The sequence below is a fragment of the Topomyia yanbarensis genome, chromosome 2 (assembly GCF_030247195.1).
Source record: "Topomyia yanbarensis strain Yona2022 chromosome 2, ASM3024719v1, whole genome shotgun sequence".
Taxonomy (NCBI): Eukaryota; Metazoa; Arthropoda; class Insecta; order Diptera; family Culicidae; genus Topomyia; species Topomyia yanbarensis.
In genome coordinates, this window is record NC_080671.1 from 34,308,224 (window position 1) to 34,326,338 (window position 18,115).

An 18,115-nucleotide genomic window follows, 5' to 3' on the forward strand; every position below is an offset into this window, starting at 1 on the left:
TTCTTCCAACACTGTCAGTACACCACGACACCGATACTTCAAACTTGAATAAATAAGAATATATTCATCGCAGAGACTTGGTACCTTTGAATGAAATGTTCAGAATGAATTGCTGAATAACATAGACGTAGTTAAACCAAGAGGGGGTGTGGTTTGTGTACTCCCCAATTCCCTGTTTAGATAGTTTAGTATAACATAAGGAGCACATCTTCAACGTAGGTTTAAACCGCCGAATTACAAATTAATCTTACGTGTTTGAGTGCTACTATTTAAGGGCTCTACTGTTATCTCATTTTTAATGGCACAGCGGTTTATAAGCTTTACATATTTTAAAACCCTATTTATTGGCCCTTAAGAGTCAGAATTTTAAAAAATGCATATCCTTAGATTCCTTGAAGCCTTGGAATTGTTTCTATTAACGTTTTCGTTTGAGAATCTAAGAACGAAACCAGGATAGTTATTTCAAACAAGTGTTTTTTGATGAAATTGAGTTAGGTTCACGCAAAACAGAGGTGATGTTGGCAAACCAGAAATATACTTCAGGTTATAACCCAACGCGATTTTCAGACCAGAGTTAGTTTTCGCCCCAAGCAAAAACAACACATAAATTTGTAGGTGTAAATTCTAAATATTGTAACCGGTATTTACCACAACAAAGATTGTAGGATGATTCATATTTGAGTCTATCAAAATATTAAGAAAGTTCAGTCGTTGACATTTACAAGGACATAATGATTCTAAACAATCTAAACAGGGACTGGGGAGTACACATTAGGGTGGGACAAAAATTAGATTCCAGCTCCGAGCAACGTTTTGCCTTTCTCATATAGAAAGGTTATGCAATCACTCTGAAAAACGTCAACCTAATCCCGGCCCGGAGGGCCGAGTGTCATATCCCATTCGACTCAGTTCGTCGAGATCGGAAAAAGTCTGTATGTGTGTGTGTATGTGTGTATGTATGTGTGTGTGTATGTGTGTGTATGTGTGTGTGTATGTATGTGCGTATGTGTCAAATAATGTCACTCATTTTTCTCAGAGATGGCTGGACCGATTTGCCCAAACTTAGTCTCAAATGAAAGGTGCAACCTTCCCATCGGCTGCTATTGAATTTTGGATCGATCGGAATTCTGGTTCCGGAATTACGGGTTTCAGAGTGCGGCCACACAGAAATTTCTCATAAAAACTATAGGAAAAATTAAAAATAGAATTTTTATTTTTGATGCTAAATGTATTCAAGGTGCATAAAACGTCGAGATTTGATGCAAACACGAAAAAAAATTGACGAAGATTCACTTTTTTGGATTTTGCACATTTTTGCCTTTCTCATATAGAAAGGTTATGCAATCACTCTGATAAATGTCAACCTAATCCCTAAATTTTTTTTTCGACTCGCATAAGGTTTCTGGATTTTAACAGGGGCCCTCCCTTTCAACCCCATCATCTTTAAACCACCACTATATTACAAAGCATACCAATTTAAGCTGGGGAGTCGTTCGTTCATGGGACTCTCGCCCTCCTCACATACCCATCCCCGCATGACAAAATAAGTTTGCAAGCAGATAACATTGATCTAATGCTGATTATGCTAATGGAGTATGATATTTTTTTGTTTCAAGTGTTTCACCGTCGACACGTAGCTCATCAAGTTCGTGGCTGGCATGCCATTGTGTATAAGTGCAAAGTGTACTAAGAATGTAATGGACTTTTCCACAATTATGTTGAACATAAAAAGCCTCCGTGCCATAGTTTAGAGAAATGAGAAAGGCACAATTGCACCGCTAGGTGGATTAAAACAGGTTTTTAGGTACCATTTGGGTCCTAGAACAACTTTGCAAATTCTTAGCTCGATTGGAGGAACTGTATTTTTGCGCCCACAGTTTAAAGTTTACATGGGATTTTGTATGGGAAAATTAACTTTTACAAAATAATTTCTCCAGGAGTCGCCAATTACTTCCTAAAAATAAATCGTTACGTGGTTTTTATAGGAAATTTAACAAAGAAACAAACCACGAAACAATCTGACGCTTGAGAAAAAAAGCTATTAAGCAGAAACCGATTGATGCTCTGACGATTGATAAAATATTTATTTTTTCTAGCACTTCTGCTGTTGGTTGTCCAATTATACGCTATTTTGTTTTAATCCTCTCTTAATGCTACTAAATCGTTTATCTATACTATTTGGCCACTTCGCAAGGTTTTGAGGGATAAATTGAGGCTTCTTTTGTACTTAATAAGAGAAAGTTTAATTTTTTTATATAATTAGAACGTCAAAAGCAGTGATGCCATGAAAAGTGAAATTTTCATCAATCTTCAGGGCATCAATCGGTTTTTGCTTAATAACTTTTTACACAAGTATCAGATCGTTTTGCAATCTTCTAGATTTTATTTCCTTGACAAATTTCCTATAAAAATCAGATATCTCCTTATTTTTTGGAGGTAACGGGTGACTCTTGGAAGAATTAATTTGCAAAAGACAATTTCACCGATCGAGCTAAAAACTTGCAGAGTTGTTCTGGGGCTAAATGGGACCCAAAAAGTTACTCGGAGCTAAATTTTATTTTTTTTTTCATATAACCATGTCCAACTCTAGTACACATGCCCCCTTCTTCTTTTCATTTTCTGATTACGTCTATGATATTCAGCAATTCATTCTGAACTTTTCATTCAAGGGTACCAAGTCTCTGCGATGGATATATTCTCATATATTTAAGTTTTTAATGTCGATGTCGGTGTTGCATCGTCAGTGTTGAAAAAGTAATCAATTTCTGCATTTGTATTTTACCATAAGTTTTAAAATCGTTATAACTATGTTTTGAAAACTCGTAGCTAGTTACGGTCTTCGACAAAGTTGTTAACCAAGGTTTGAACTATAGTTTTATAAAGCTGGTTTTTCATATTCAGTGAAATAGTGATCTTTATTAACGTAAATGCAAAATAATTAATTTCCCCATATAAAATCCCATACAAACTTTGATCGCAATGCGCAAACACGGGAAGCAACCAATCGCTACCAAATTTTGCACAGGCATTTGGGACCACAAAAGGAACTCAAAAAGAATGCTGTGCCCGCTAGTTTAAATCATTTTGAAGTTTTCCCATACAACCGCGAGCCACTCTAATGAACATGAGTCACATTACTCCATGTGTTAAATTCGAACGTGAGCTCAAGCCTAAAATATCACAATAACGTGCATATAAATTACGAAAAACGTGCTTAACATCCTCAAATTATGAACATAAATTACACTACTTGTGACTAAAATATCAAAAATCGTGACTATGATCCTGAGATCATGAACACAAATCATTCTACTTATGACTACTAACTGAGACATGGAAATCGTGATCATAAGTCACACTACCATGCAGAAAAATCCAAATCTTGAAAACGTGAATATAAATTACGAAATTAGGAAAACTGCGACTATGCTCCTGAAATCATGAACATCGTTTTAGTTACTATACAGTGTGTCCTCAAAGTATGGACAACAATCGTAACAAAAATTAAATATGTCCAAGGAACAACCACAGTAACCCAACCAAAAATTGCATTGATGCCATGTACATTTTTGTGAGAAACTATATTTTTAAACATACATAGTTTCATGAATACGAGGTTTATTATCCATAATTTCAGGAACTTGGTCAAGATTTTCGTAAATTGTTTAGTTCATGAAATTGTGATTTTTTGTTCATGAATTTATGAACGAATTTTTTCCGTGTACTAACTCTATTGCATCAAATCTCCAATAACTATAGAATTAGTTACCCAAGATATAAACTCATACATACATTTCCGATGATGACAATTTAACTTTAAATATAAAAGACACCATTTTATGCTTGTAATGGATCTTTGCGTCAGCAAATTATAACGAAATGTTATTTGGAACAAGATGCAAGTGTAAAAGAATAACATTCATACAACGTTACATTGACTTTTGTGATGCCTATTATTTCCTATTACTTCTGAGAGATTTTCAGAAATGAGTTATCATTCCATTCGAAATAAATCATCCTTTATAATTGAATCGATCGCAGGCAATTCAAACCAAATTAATATATTTATTTCGTTATTTTCATGGCCCCAGGTAGCTTTCCAAAAATTCCATTTTCCATCCACCGCACCCAACATAACACCAACAAACAACCGAACCGAACCGAATCGTACCGTACGTTGGTTGAGATAAGCTTTGTTTATGTCTTGTTTTTTTGCAGACCCGAAACCAATTGTCCAATTGGCTAGTACTACAAGAACGGAACGAATAAATACCAAACAGGGGTGACTACCGCTGCCAGTGCACACTCGAAAAACGCGTGCTTGCCCCGTGTCACAACGGGGGGCGTGAAAAGGTGTTCATTCGCTCGCCGTAGTAGTAGGCACTGCGCAGCAATCGAGACGCCCGTTTACGAGCCACATCCGGATTGACCAACAAGTATTCTAACGGCGTAGGCGTATCCGCTTGCGGCCGCAGCCGGACAAAAGTTAGCCGGCCAGTGCGGGTAGGAGAGGTTAAAAATAAAATAAACGAATATAGGTGAAAGTGATAGTGAGTTGGCCATTCAAAAAAAAAAAAAAAATCGAAGGAACGCATGAAAAATTAGGGTGCGAAAATACTTACCAATAATAGCAGTGTCAGCAGCAGTAGCTTAACGTAGTAACAACAACCGGTAATTGCTTCTGTTGGTGAGTGTGTGATTGTGATTTTTCCCTCCGCTTGATAACGAAAACAGTTTCAGCAGGTGCGAATTGTGGTTTGGGGGGAAATTTCCGGTGGGTGACCGGTGGGTTGTTTCATGCTATTCAGTGCTTTTCCCTATCCAAGTTGGCTGCGGCATGGCGTAACGCGAGCAACGGAAAACGAACCGTGTTAATTCGAATCAATTCAGAAGTTGATAAATCAAATTCAAACGTCGGATCCGTTTGGTGTTCATGTAATGTGAATACCCGTAGATTTCGTAGTGGTACGTACAGTGAGGGAAAAACATACCGTAAAAATATTTTCGCTTTTGCAACTGAAAGTTTGAATAGAATTGTTTGTGGCTCTACGAGAGTAATCGTGTATGTGTGGTGAAACGAAGCTAGCTGCTGATCCTAAATGGTGCTGATGGTAATGGTAGTGATCCTGCTTTCCGATGATGACGATGATTACGCGGGTCAGTGAGGCGTACAGTGTTACCGGTATGTGGTAGAATCTAGGCAGCCAGATGTTCCAGTCGGGTAATTTCGTAACCCGAACAAATCACCCCGCGAGAGCACAGTTGGATGTTTAATCAAGTGGAAAATGAAGCAGGTATGTATTCATAGTGTATTTAACCGCTGTCGTTTACCGTATAGTATGCTGGTAATGGGTTGCAAGAGTGATTAGTCGGTTAGACGGATGGCGGTAGCCAGTGTTGCCGGTCGGAAAATGTTAAATCGATTATGTGCTGATTTGCCAAACAGATGCTATGGTATTTATTATTGAATTATTCATAATAAATTTAATGAACTTTTCTCTATACAAGGGTTTGTTTTCGTTGGTGCCAATAACCAAGAAAGTCAATACGTGAACCAGTTATTTCAAGCATGCAGTTTCCCGTTCAATTGGCAAGCCAACGAAAACCACAAAGCCAAAATATTATTCTATATATGCTAAAACAGTTAACCACCCACTAGACTAATGATAATCCAATTTGTGCCGGATCCAACAACCAGCAACCGCCGCTAATGAGTCGTCAGTGGGCCTTATTTGCTCTACTGTCAAAGTGATTAATCCTTGCCTCGGTCTCGACTCGGCACGACTGATAATAATATATACGCGTTTCCATGACCGAGCTGTCACGGCTCCAGTTTCAGCTCACGCCTCCATAATGATAATTACTGATAAAATACTGCATATCTATGTAGTTCGGTCCGATTGCCGTGGTGTAAACTATTCGCCAACTTGACACATCAATGTGAACCGACGAAACCGGATCCAATGTCCTGACAAAGTTTGGTCCGTCACACTGTGACTTTACTGCCCAAGCGCCCATTAGGCGCAGTCAGTGGAGAGCGTTGGACAGCTGCGGAATGCAGTTCAGTTTGATATAATCCGGCGTGGGTTGCCGGATGGACTCAGGAGAAAGTTGCTATTACCATTTTCTAGAGCAACCAACAGCACCAACAATAACAACAACAACCTAACCAGCAGCAGTCATATGCTGATTTCGTTTTTAGATCAGAGTTGCTCTAGGTTCGCTCGGAGCTGTCACTTTTGTATGGAAACTGTAAACATTAGAGCGAACCTAGGGCGACTCGATTCTAAAACCGAAAACAGCAATAGTTTTGACATGGTGTGGGAGTTTCCACAGCTGCCACACACTGACTGGGTTGGGATAGGTATATTTACAACTTTAGCCTACCATATCACTGCTGCTGCTGCTGCTGTGGTGGGATTTAATCGTTGTCTTTCGGGGCAGCACTCCGTGACTGGGTTACGGGCGGTGTGCATGTGCAGCGGTAGCCTTATTCTGTGAATGTTTTCCGCTCTGCTACCGACTGTCACGCCGGTGACCCAGTTGAGCATTTCAGCCAGCATGGATGGGTTTGTCATAAAAAAGTGTACCCTGTCAACGCTGACTGCTACGGAGAGTTGTGTCCTTAATTATTGCGGATTTTGCATTCATTCAAATGTGGTGGTTGGAAGAGATTCGTGAAAGGGCAGTGCTTGAGTGACGGCATTTTCACGGATTTAAAAGATTCTGTCGGAGCGGATTTTATCCGTTGAGACTACATTTCATTATGCGTGTAATTTTAATGGAAGTGGTCTGGACACTTTTCGTTTTCGTTTGTTTAGCACTAGTAATTAAATTTTGCCGTTGGAAATTGAATAGCTTTTATGATGAATGAAAACTCTGAACATCAGAAGTTTCTAAACATTGTTGACAGCACAGAGAGTGCCTGTCCTAACCTTGACAAAAACGCAGAAAAGCAGAAGAAAAGTTTCAGTCTGCCAAGGTCAACATTTGCTGCAGCTTTTTAAGACAGAAACACAATAGATTGCGTTGCTGCAAATGCGGTACAGACTAAAAGCGCTGACACAGCTTTTGCCATACTTTCGAACTACAATGCACTATGGTCCTAATGCTCCAAACTAAGATAAAGATTACCAGAGAACTAGTAGAGCGACTGTTTATTTGAAGGAGGAAGAAATCTTTCAGGTAAAGTTCACAAATATATTGAAACAGAGAAATGAAGAAATCTCAGCGAAATAAGAATGCTACTACAAATCGAGGTTGCAGGCCCGTGCGCAGAAAATTCGCAAGGGGGTGGGGGGTTGATTTTTTTTAACGTTTATTTTAAAGAAACGTACAAAACCCTCAAACTTTGAAGATTTTTCAGAGACCTGGACCTAGTCTTGTGAACCAGACAACTCTGCTCAATATATTGGGTAAATGTTTGTTATCGAGAAGGAGTCATCAAAAGACACCGCTGCATAGTGCTCGGAAACCCCAACAAACGTGAACTTAATTCACTAGAGGCCAAACCATCGAATATATTCACAAGGTATCTTTGGACGAATTGGTCGTAAGAATATTTCCCACAACCTGATAAAAATTAAAATGAGGCATGGCTTACTACGATCAAATTAAAAAAATAACTTTTTATGCTGACGAGGTAGAAAGTTGGTGTCTTCGACAAAGTTTTAGAAATGCTCGTAATAAAGAATTTTGTTGAACTTGTAGGATTTAATGTTATCGATTTGTAAAGCGTTTTCAATGGCATCACCCTCAAATTTAGTTTTTTTAATATAACTTTTTCCACTGTGACTTTTCGTTGCAAACCGTGCTCCAGACAAATGTGGAGGCATTAAAACCACATTTTTTTTTATTCATTTCGTTTATTTGATAGGCACAAATGCGTTAGCTTGGCGGTGCCAAATTCTTTTGTTTTTACATTTTGGATATCTTAAAACTAGGAGGTTACAATGCTGAAATATTTTTTTTTTAAAGAGAAAATTTTTTACAGGTATCTTAAGACTAGAAATACGATTCTATATACAAGAGAGGGGGCAAAACATTTTTTTATGAAAATTTTTAAAACGCGGAATTCAATAGTAATAGTTTTTTAGGAAATATTTACAGTTATCTTAAAACTAACAATATAGTTTGGTACACAAAAGGGGGAACAAATATTTATGAAAAATTTTACAGGTGTGCATAATATTGTTGAAGACTGTAAGTAAAAATACCCAAGTAAAAAAACATTACAAAATGAGCTTAAAACATTCTTACCTTTATTATGCGTAGTACGGACATTGAAAATAGTACCTGCTCGTCCATCTTGGTCTGCACCTTTCTCTCTTATACGCAGTTGAATTTGGTGTAAAAAATTTAAAATTCTTCAATAACTCTAAAACGAATGAGTATTTTTATAAGAGGTGTGCGCCGCGCCGCCTATTTTAGGTGGAAGTTTTATATGTAGTGTTCAACAATATTTTTACATGCAGTCTTCAACAATAATTTAATTTTTACATGCAGTCTTCAACAATATTATGTGGTTTTAATACCTCAACATTTGTCTGGAACATCGTTTGCACGAAAAGTCACAGCGAAAAAAGCTATGCTAAAAAGCTAAATTTAAGGGGGTTGCCTTAGAAAACGCTTTAAAAATCGATAACATTAAGTCCTACAAGTTCAAGTTGTTCAACAAAATTCGTTATTACGAGCATTTCTAAAACTTTGTCGAAGGCACCAATTTTCTTCCTCGTCAGCACAAAAAGGTTGTTTTTCTAGTTCAATCATAGTAAACCATGCCTCAATTTAATTTTTATCAGATTGTGGGGAATATTCATACGAACAATTCCACCAAAGACACCCTGTGAATATATTCGATGGTTTGGCCTCTAATGACGTTTTTGGCATTTTCGACCACTGTGCGTTGCCTGCTGGCTCGTGGTGGATTCGGATTGGTTTGTAGTAGTTGTTAAGCCAACCGACTAAACTTAAACCTCTTGTATCTTGTAATCCTCATCCATTCGGGGCAACCGTTAAGTACTGATTTAGTAAGGATTGTGTTCTTGCTTATTTTGTTTTGTGTTAATCGTCATATTTTTATCCATAGCTACTTTTCCTTACTTACTGTCAAACTTTCGCGATATATCTCACGAGCTCAGGTCTGCTGCAAATATCGTACCCTGTTGAGACATGAACCGATCCGAGGGTGTCGACCATAAGAATTTACATCTGTTTACAACCACCTTTGCCGGCTTTCTTATCCTTCTTGGTGCTAGTCGTTCCTATTTATCTGCTAGCTGGTGCTGAGAACTTCTTGGCGGCAGTATTTCACCCTATACCGATGCCCATTTTCGCGATCCATTTCGCTGCCACTCTAACGGAATAATCATCGGCGGTAAAATTTCTCTAGACCGACTTCTGCTGTCTACTCACTACTTTTGCCAATATCGGAGCTTGTCGAAACGTTAACCGATCCTTCAGAGAAGCCGTCCAACTTGAAAGACATCCCTTTCCAGCCACCCTTGCAAAGTTTTGTCGTTGGTTTTTTCAATGACTTGTTTCTAGAGTGACCGAACTCAAATGACATTTTATGTGTCCAAACGGTTTGCAGTTTATTTTTTCCTGGACAGGAAGATAATAAATTTTTAAAAGTAATTCAAAACGCTTATGGGGGGGGGGGGGGGTTGAACCCCCAAGCCCCCTTCCCGTACGCACGGGCCTGCGAGGTTGAAATAAGTAGGGTAATAATTAGTAAGGTAGTAGAACCGATTGTGATCCTATTTCACACCCCTTGGTTTCGAGCTAGGCAAATAGGATAATGGCAATATTTATTAGGTCAAACAGTGAGCAATAATAAGTCAAAGTTATATTTTTTATGAATTATGCACATTAGACTGGTTCAATTTTTGACTTTTAGCTCCACCAGGCTCTACTGATTCCTTTTATGGCCTTTAGTAATTGTGCAAATTTTGGTACCGATCGGTTGCGTCTACGGACCTTCCAAAAATTTCAAAGTTTACCTGGAAATTAGTATGGAAAATCGGTTAAAATTGAAAATAAATTCATAAAAAATCATCTCATCAATCAATTCATGAGAACACTATACCATTAGAAGGTATTCTTCTACTGAACACATTTGTGGAACATTGTAAGTTTGTGAAAATTCGCTGAGAAAAGTTATTAACTAAAGAAGCAGCATGACTTCAAAACAAATGGTTTTTATTATTAATCATAGCAACCCTGTTTGAATAGCTCCATCGTTATACAAAATGTAAGCTAGGCTTGCCACCCACCGCTCCCGTATGGCAGATACAGCTATTCAAACAGGGTTGCTATGATTAATAATAAAATCCACTTGTTTTGAAATCATGCTGCTTCTTTAGTTAATAACTTTTCTCAGCAAATTTTCACAAACTTACAATGTTCCACGAATGTGTTCAGTAGAAGAATACCTTTAGAAATATATAGTGTTCTCATGAATCGATTGATGAGATGATGTTTTATGAATTTATTTTCAATTTTAACCGATTTTCCATACTAATTTCCATATAAACTTTGAATTTTTTGGAGGGTCCGTAGACGCAACAAATCGATACCAATATTTGCACAATTACTAAGGGCCATAAAAGGAATCAGTAAAGCCTGGTGGAGCTAAAAGTCAAAAGTTGAACCAGTCTAATGCACATATTTATTCAGAACCAGTGGCGTAACCAGAAATTCGGTTTGGTGGGGGTTTTGATGAAAATCGATTATTTATTTAAAAATGCTAGAATTTGATTACCTTTGATAAAATAGTCTACAAACATTAATGACCCATATAGAATCGCTTTCAATCCTTCATAGATAACTTCCTTTTATAATAAGTTATAAAAGATTAAAAAAATGCACTCTTAAAGTGGAATTAATGTTCGAAAACTTTTCTTACGGTTAAAAGGACATTATGAAATTGTCATCTTTGAAAAAAAAGCTTCGAAGAAGTTTGCTAGCATAAAATATCGCGTATTCTGATACATTAATTTTAGTAATGCATTCACCTATAGGTTATTGTGGAGGAAAAAATAGTAGGAAAAAATGTGTATTTCAAAAACTTGTTGAGAATGTCATTTGAAACAACTTTGTTGAAGGTATGTATTAGGGCACTGCGAAATTTTTGTTTTTTGATTCTCAAAGGCCCCCCCTCCCATATTGTGACAAATGTCAAAGTAAGCTCAGATGGCAAATTTCAGATCATTTGAACAATTCTAAACTCCCGCCCACTTCGCTTGAAATTTTTGAAAATGTACTAAATGCTATAATTTTTGAAGTAGCAATCATAAAATTACAATTTATACCTCTTTTTCAAGGAAATGACCTAAGTCTTTGAAGAGAGATACTCCTCTTTCTATAAAAATAGGGGAAAGTGGGGTACTGGGTTATTTTGGCCTCAAAATCCCCTATTTTCATAATTTTTCTGCTTTGTGATGCAGATCATACATATTTCGGAGTTTTTCTAATGTAAACAAATCTCAGAAATCGAACGGAACCTACCAACCTCCGAATACGGGAAGTTGGGGTTATAGGTCCTTTTGTCATTAATATTAAATTTTATAATTTTCTCGTGCATATATCTCTATTATTCTTCAATTAATTTTCATGAAATGTAGCTTGTTGAACTAAGCAGTCTATTTTTTCGCCACAGCCAGTAATTTAACAGTTTTGAATCTTATCCAGGTTCCGTTTGACGATGGACCAGTAGCCCTCGATTGGGCCGAGCTCTAGTGTGTTGGGAGAGTTCTTGTCTTTAAACGCCACCGGATCTTTGTAGGCGTTATATCACTACATGTCCTTTTTCCGTAATGGCAGCATTCAAGATCCGGTCAAAATAGCGTGGAATCTTGTTGCTTCGAGACAGGTACCAGACGTTTTTGCATGCACTCTTTCATATAAATTTCTTTGTTGCCGGGCTCGGTCGCTATGAAAATGTCGCTTTTCAAACCACAAGTACAGAAAGCTTGCCAAACCAGATATTGCTGTGTGAACTTCGATAGTTTCATATGCTTGAAAATGGAATCCCATAGCACATGGGACAGTTATGCTTATAGCGGCAGTATACGCGAGCAAAATTATTTATCTGTGTCCTCTTGCTTGGACGACACTTTCACAACTGAAACAGAAAATGTCAAATAAAAAGGCATCTTTCTGCACGTAGGCAAATGATTGTAAAACCTCTCTATGAAATTTTTAATGGCTTTGAAAGTAGCCGAATTATCAATATTTTCATATTTATCCAGATTTATCCAGATGTCGGTATCAGTCTTTGAAAATACAACTTCTAATGTGTTCGATAGTGTTACTAACTTTATTTGGTTTCAGGGAAAACTGATTCAGGTGATTTTTGCGAGACCCTCAGTCATATATTTGGTACAATATTATTGAAGAAATCATAATTGAAACTTTTCATAAACTGCAAAAATTGTAGGTTAATGGAAATGTAATAAATTGAAATGAAAACAAAAAGAACATTCAATGGAGGTATAATTTAATGAGAGAAAAACAAAAAAAAATAGTGAAAAACGAGTAAATAACAAAATGAAATATAAAACATCATAAACATGGAAAACAGTAGAAATCTCAAAAGAAAGAATAATGAATATAACAAAAAACATAAAAACAAGACTAGTATAAACAAATATAGAAATGAACGAAATGGATCCACTGGGTTAGACGCGAAATTTACAATTATGTAAAATGTTTGAAATAAACAAATTAGTAGCAAATTAACGGAAAGCATAAAAACAAGAAAATGGGAAAATGTTTAAAATGTTTCAAAATAGAAGAAAGGAGAAGGGTCAAAAATGGAATAAAAAGATAAGGATAAAATGACTATGAAAAATAAAAAATGGACAAGTTATTAAAAAAAATGAGATGAAATAAATGGGAACAACTGAACGAAATCGATTGAAGAAAAAAATTAAAAGAAACAATAGTGAAATCATAGAAAACATGTAAAATCAAAATGGTTTAAATGGGTAAAAATTAAGAAATGGGAAAAACAGGAATAAAGAAAAAACAAGAGAAAACTTAAAAATAAATGGGTTACATAATAAATAAACCTTTTTAATCGGAATAAAATTAAAATAAACGCAAAAAGATCAAAATAAAATAGTACGAAAAATAATCAAATGAGAAAATGTAACAAAATAGAAAACATGGATTTAAAAATTGTTTAAATGGGTAGAAAATACTACAGGTAATGGAAAATACAAATAACCAAAAAATGGGAGAATATTGAAAAAAATCCATTCAAATGAAAAGCCTAAATTCCAAAACTGATAAATGAAGAACAGAATATTTCACAACATAAAAAAGTTATAACGGATGAAATACAAAAAATATGTTTAAAGCAATCAAGAGAAACCTGTGAAGAAAAATGTGGAAAAAAGGCGGATAGAGAAATATTAAAATAGATTTATTAGAAAATATGAAAGAATACAAAGAAATAATGGGAAATAAAAGTTTATTTAAATGAATTAATTAAATTTAATGAAATCACTTGAACAAGCAAATGCGAAAGTAACAAATAAAAGCTATATGAAATAAAAAATGGAAAAAACGTGATAAGATGAAACTAATTGCAGAAAATGGGACAAATTTTAAAAAAGAAGCAAAAATATAAGAAGGAAAATTCGGGGCAAAATATACAAAAAAAATAATGAAGAAATTAGAAAGAATAGAAAACCTAGAAGAAATGGAAAAATAAACAAAAGAAAGCAAATATGAAACAAGAGAAAAAAGAATGGAAAAATCGATTGAATTGAGAATGTTAATTGAAGATGACAAAAACTTTTGGGTTTTAAAATTTTTCAAGTGAATAAAAAAATTACTATGAATCTTTTTCTTCGTGTATTATCGTGTATTTTCATGTTCTTTCTTGATTTGTGGAGTTATTCAGAAATTGTTTCACAAATCCTATTAGACTAGTTGAGCTTTCTAAAAGTAATTTTAAATGACTAGCGATTGTTGATGGATCATTGAGCGTCAATAAATTTCAACTGAACACTATTGAAAAATTCGTATTATTGAATAAAAATACCTTGGAAAAATGTAAGAAAACGGAAAAAGTTTTCGTTTACGTTTTGTCAATTTTTGATGTTTTTGCCTTTGCAATTATTGCAATTGCTCTGAAAACCGACTTTTTAACGGAGGCCCGGAGGGCCGAGTGACATATACCATTCGATTCAGTTCGTCGAGTTCGGCAAATGTCTGTGTGTGTATGTATGTGTGTGTATGTATGTATGTGTGTGTGTGTATGTGCGTCTGTGTGTGTACGCACACAATCTCACTCACTTTTCTCAGAGATGGATGAACCGATTTTTACAAACTTAGTCCCAAATGAAAGGTGCAACGTTCCCATAGGCTGCTATTGAATTTCTAATGGATCCGACTTCCGGTTCCGGAATTACAGGGTGATGAGTACGATCACGCAGAAAATGTCGATTTTAAGAAATTCTGCAATGAATGTATAATGGTGAAAATTTTTCCAAAATGTGACCACAACTGCTTCGATTTGTAGTACTAGGTCATTAACAGCCATTCAAAGTCTCTTTGGTCACATTGGCCACCATCATCGGTTCCGGAAGCCCCGGCGGAAGTATCCAAATTCAGACTAACAGTCACATCGGTTTCTCGGAGGTGGCTAGACCGAGTCAACCAAACTTAGTCTCAAATGAAAGATGTTGCGTCCCCGTAAATGGCTATTAAATTTTATCCCCAACCGACTTCCGGTTCCGGAGTTACGGGTTGTGGCGTGCGATCACATAGCAAATTGTGATTCAAACCGATACCCCGATGGAAGCAAAAAAGGTAAAAATTTCGCTAAAATGTCTCTCAAATAACTTAACTTTGCAGTTCTAGGTCACCGACGGCCAAACAAACTTTCGTTGACTACATTGACCACCATAGACGGTTCCGGAAGTGCCCGGGAAAAGCGGCCATCTTTCATAACTAGCAAACTCATATCAGTTTATCGGAAATGGTTGGGCCGATTTTCACAAACTTAGTCCCAAATGATAGCTATATTATCCCCACAGATGTCTGTAAAATTTCGCACGGACCGCTTGTATGGTTCCGGAAATATAGACTGAACGGTCCGGTCACACATGAAATTCCCATATAAGCCGGAACTCAAATTTTTTTTCAAAGGGGGGACCCCATGAAATTTCAGAAATCGAATTCGTATTTTTGATGCCAAACATCTTTAAAATGCATGAAACGTCGAGATTTTATGTTATCTCAAAATTTTTTTTTTTTTATAAAAATCGACTTTTTGGGACTTTGCCGATTTCGCACCTTTTTTCAGTTCAATATTACCGTGGCTGTTTTTTTCTTTTTCAAAATTTTAGAACTCGAATAATGATTTATTTTCCTGTATATAGTTGTCATGTGATGTACAATAATAAAATGTAATATATGCATTTAAAAGCTTTTAATGAATATAAACAACGCACACATTCTCGTGATTCATGATTGAGAAAGGCACAATTGCACCGCTAGGTGGATTAAAATAGGTTTTTTCATGGTTCGAACACTAATCGATTCAGAAAATTGCCAGTAAAAATTGTTATCAAATTTATCTATGTATTTTATTCGCACAAATTTGCGCAACTTTCTCTAACACAGGCCTCATCTCGACACTCATAAGCGTTCTAAACATTTCATCGCTTGATATAAAAAGAATGTTTCTGGCCGAATTCCTTCATTGGCATGCCAACTCTGCTGGCAGAACAAGTTAGAATATCGCTATTGCTGCTGGTAGGATACTTGTCACATCTTTCAATTGACACGAGCTATGGAAGGGGAGCGTTTGTTTGTGTGTACTGGAAGGATTTTGTTCGCAGTTCCAAGCAACGATAACGGAACGGAAGAGAGATGGAAAATTGCTGGTTTATACCGTGCGTATGAGTCGTGCAAGCAAGGCTCAAATCATTTCATAGGATTCTTGTTCCGTGTCACAAGACATAGTTATCAGCAAACCGTACTTTTTAGGATGACTACATAATGAAAAAAATTGAATTAGAAAATATCTTTTATTTCATAGTTTTTTGGTGGTATCCAACAGGGAAAACTGATCGAAAATGGTGAGTGAAGCGAAAGCAATTATGTGAAAAAAATTCATCCAGGGGCGAGATTCGAACCCGCAACCTTCGAGACTCCGGTTCAATGCATATCCCTGGGAAATGATGATGTCCCAGAAAGAACCTATGATTATCGCACTTGCCACGGTGATCGTATCCTGCCACAACCGAGATGACACACAACCGCAGCTAGTACTCAACACGTTTCATCTATTTAATTTCTCCGCTGGATACCATTCTTTCTGTTAACTTGTATGGCAAGGACCTAATTTTGGTCCCATCAGAGAGTGTGTTGTACTATTCTAATAATTACGTAGCCTACAATCGATGAAATGGGCATAAATTGGCATCAGTGTCCTTGCTTCGTTCCCAAGAACCCATATAATAACAAACATGTCTTGAGACTCTAAAACTCACTACCATTTGAGCCAACGCGTTGAAAAAAGATGGCAGACGATGCTTTAGCTAACCACTTCAAATGGGGCGAAAATAGGCTCCACACTCTATTAAGTTTGCGCTTGTTAACTCTGTACCTCTACCAGAGGATCATAATATAAGCAAAACATTCAAGAAAATAAGTGAATATGGGAACCCAGCCACTAAGCGAAGGCCATGCCGAAAAGAATGGTGAAAATATTTTCATTTATTGTTCAACAGGATGGTCTTCCATCTGTACCGAAAAGTTGATAAAAGAGATCGCTTTGTTTCAAAAACTGCTCATTTGAAATGAGCAGCGAAAGGGGAATGCTCGTCTGTGTGTAAGAAGCAGAAGCGAACTCCACGTATTCTTAAAAAAAAAAAACATTTTCAGCAAATTGAAATTTATGCAATTTCATAGGCATCCAAACTATTCTAGCTTTGCTTTCCATTCGGCAAAATGTCACTTGTCTATATTTCGGTACATCCTTTCAAAAGTGAGCTCAACGAGGTTGAAATCTTACGATTATGATTGGTTTCAGAACGCCGGAATGAGTATCATTTGACAACTATGGGATCCCGACTACGAGATCAGTTTCAGGTACCCATTCTCACAATTTTTCAAAAGTCTACGTGATACTTAAAAGAATCAATTCATTGAGAATTGATCAGATAATTATTATCGGAAAATTTAATTGAGATTATTCAGCATCAATAAGTTTTTTCTTCCATCCCATTAAATTTGGTTTGCAGGGAGTTTTCACGTCATTTTTAATAACCCATTCAAATTAAGGGGATGGGCATAGCGTAGTTGGTAAATCGATTGCCTTCTACGCGGTTCACCTGGGTTCAATTCCCAACCCCGCACATAGGGTTAGTAATTTTTCCAAAGAGATTTCACTAACCCGAAAAGACGCGAATGACCCTTAAAACCTCTATAATCAAAAAAAAAAAAATAAATAAATAAAATTAAGACGAAATGCTTTTTCCAAAATCTCAACGAACTTTACGCTAGTTTTTGTACGTTCCGATGCAATTTTTTTCTGATTGAGTTATAATAACCAATAAAATATTTTATACTCGTCTCTTATCATTGATCGTATCTATAACATATTCTACAATGTGTATGCTAAGTAGATTAATTTGCTTTTCTAAACTATTTTAGCTCGAGAACAAATCTGATTTTAAGCTTACAATTTTTCATATTTCAATGCAGTGGCGAAGAGAAAAGCGGCTACTTTATTAAATATTACTACGAGTCATCTCCCACAAGACCCAAAAATTTAATCTTATTTATGAAATCCACACCACTCAACTTGATGGTTTATTTTTGCCTGGAATTTCTCAACGCAAAAAGAAAATGAAATGAAAGTGAGATAGCTTCTAACACCACTGAAGTACAGACAGACATCCGCGAACCGACAAACCGAGTGTAATAAAAACGCAATGAACCCGCCCAAAAGTCTTCATTGCGGCATACGCCGAAACGCAAATACATAATAGACCAAACAAGCGGTTATCGTACTAGGTTCAAAGACCTTTTCAGCAACGGGGAGATCGGATGGCTAGCAAAGCGACGCAACGTTTCCGGAATTCCGGGTACC

The 18,115-nt window shown here is 36.4% G+C and overlaps 1 protein-coding gene across 3 annotated transcripts in view; it reads left to right on the forward strand.

Annotated features, from left to right (window-relative positions):
* LOC131682539 (transient receptor potential-gamma protein) overlaps positions 1 to 18,115 on the forward strand; it is a 526,333-nt gene that overhangs the window by 24,922 nt on the left and 483,296 nt on the right. For all 3 annotated transcript variants that reach the window (XM_058964097.1, XM_058964098.1, XM_058964099.1), the window contains exon 2: positions 4,219 to 5,294. The gene's annotated coding sequence lies outside the window, so the exon portion shown is untranslated. The remainder of the gene's footprint in view (positions 1 to 4,218; positions 5,295 to 18,115) is intronic.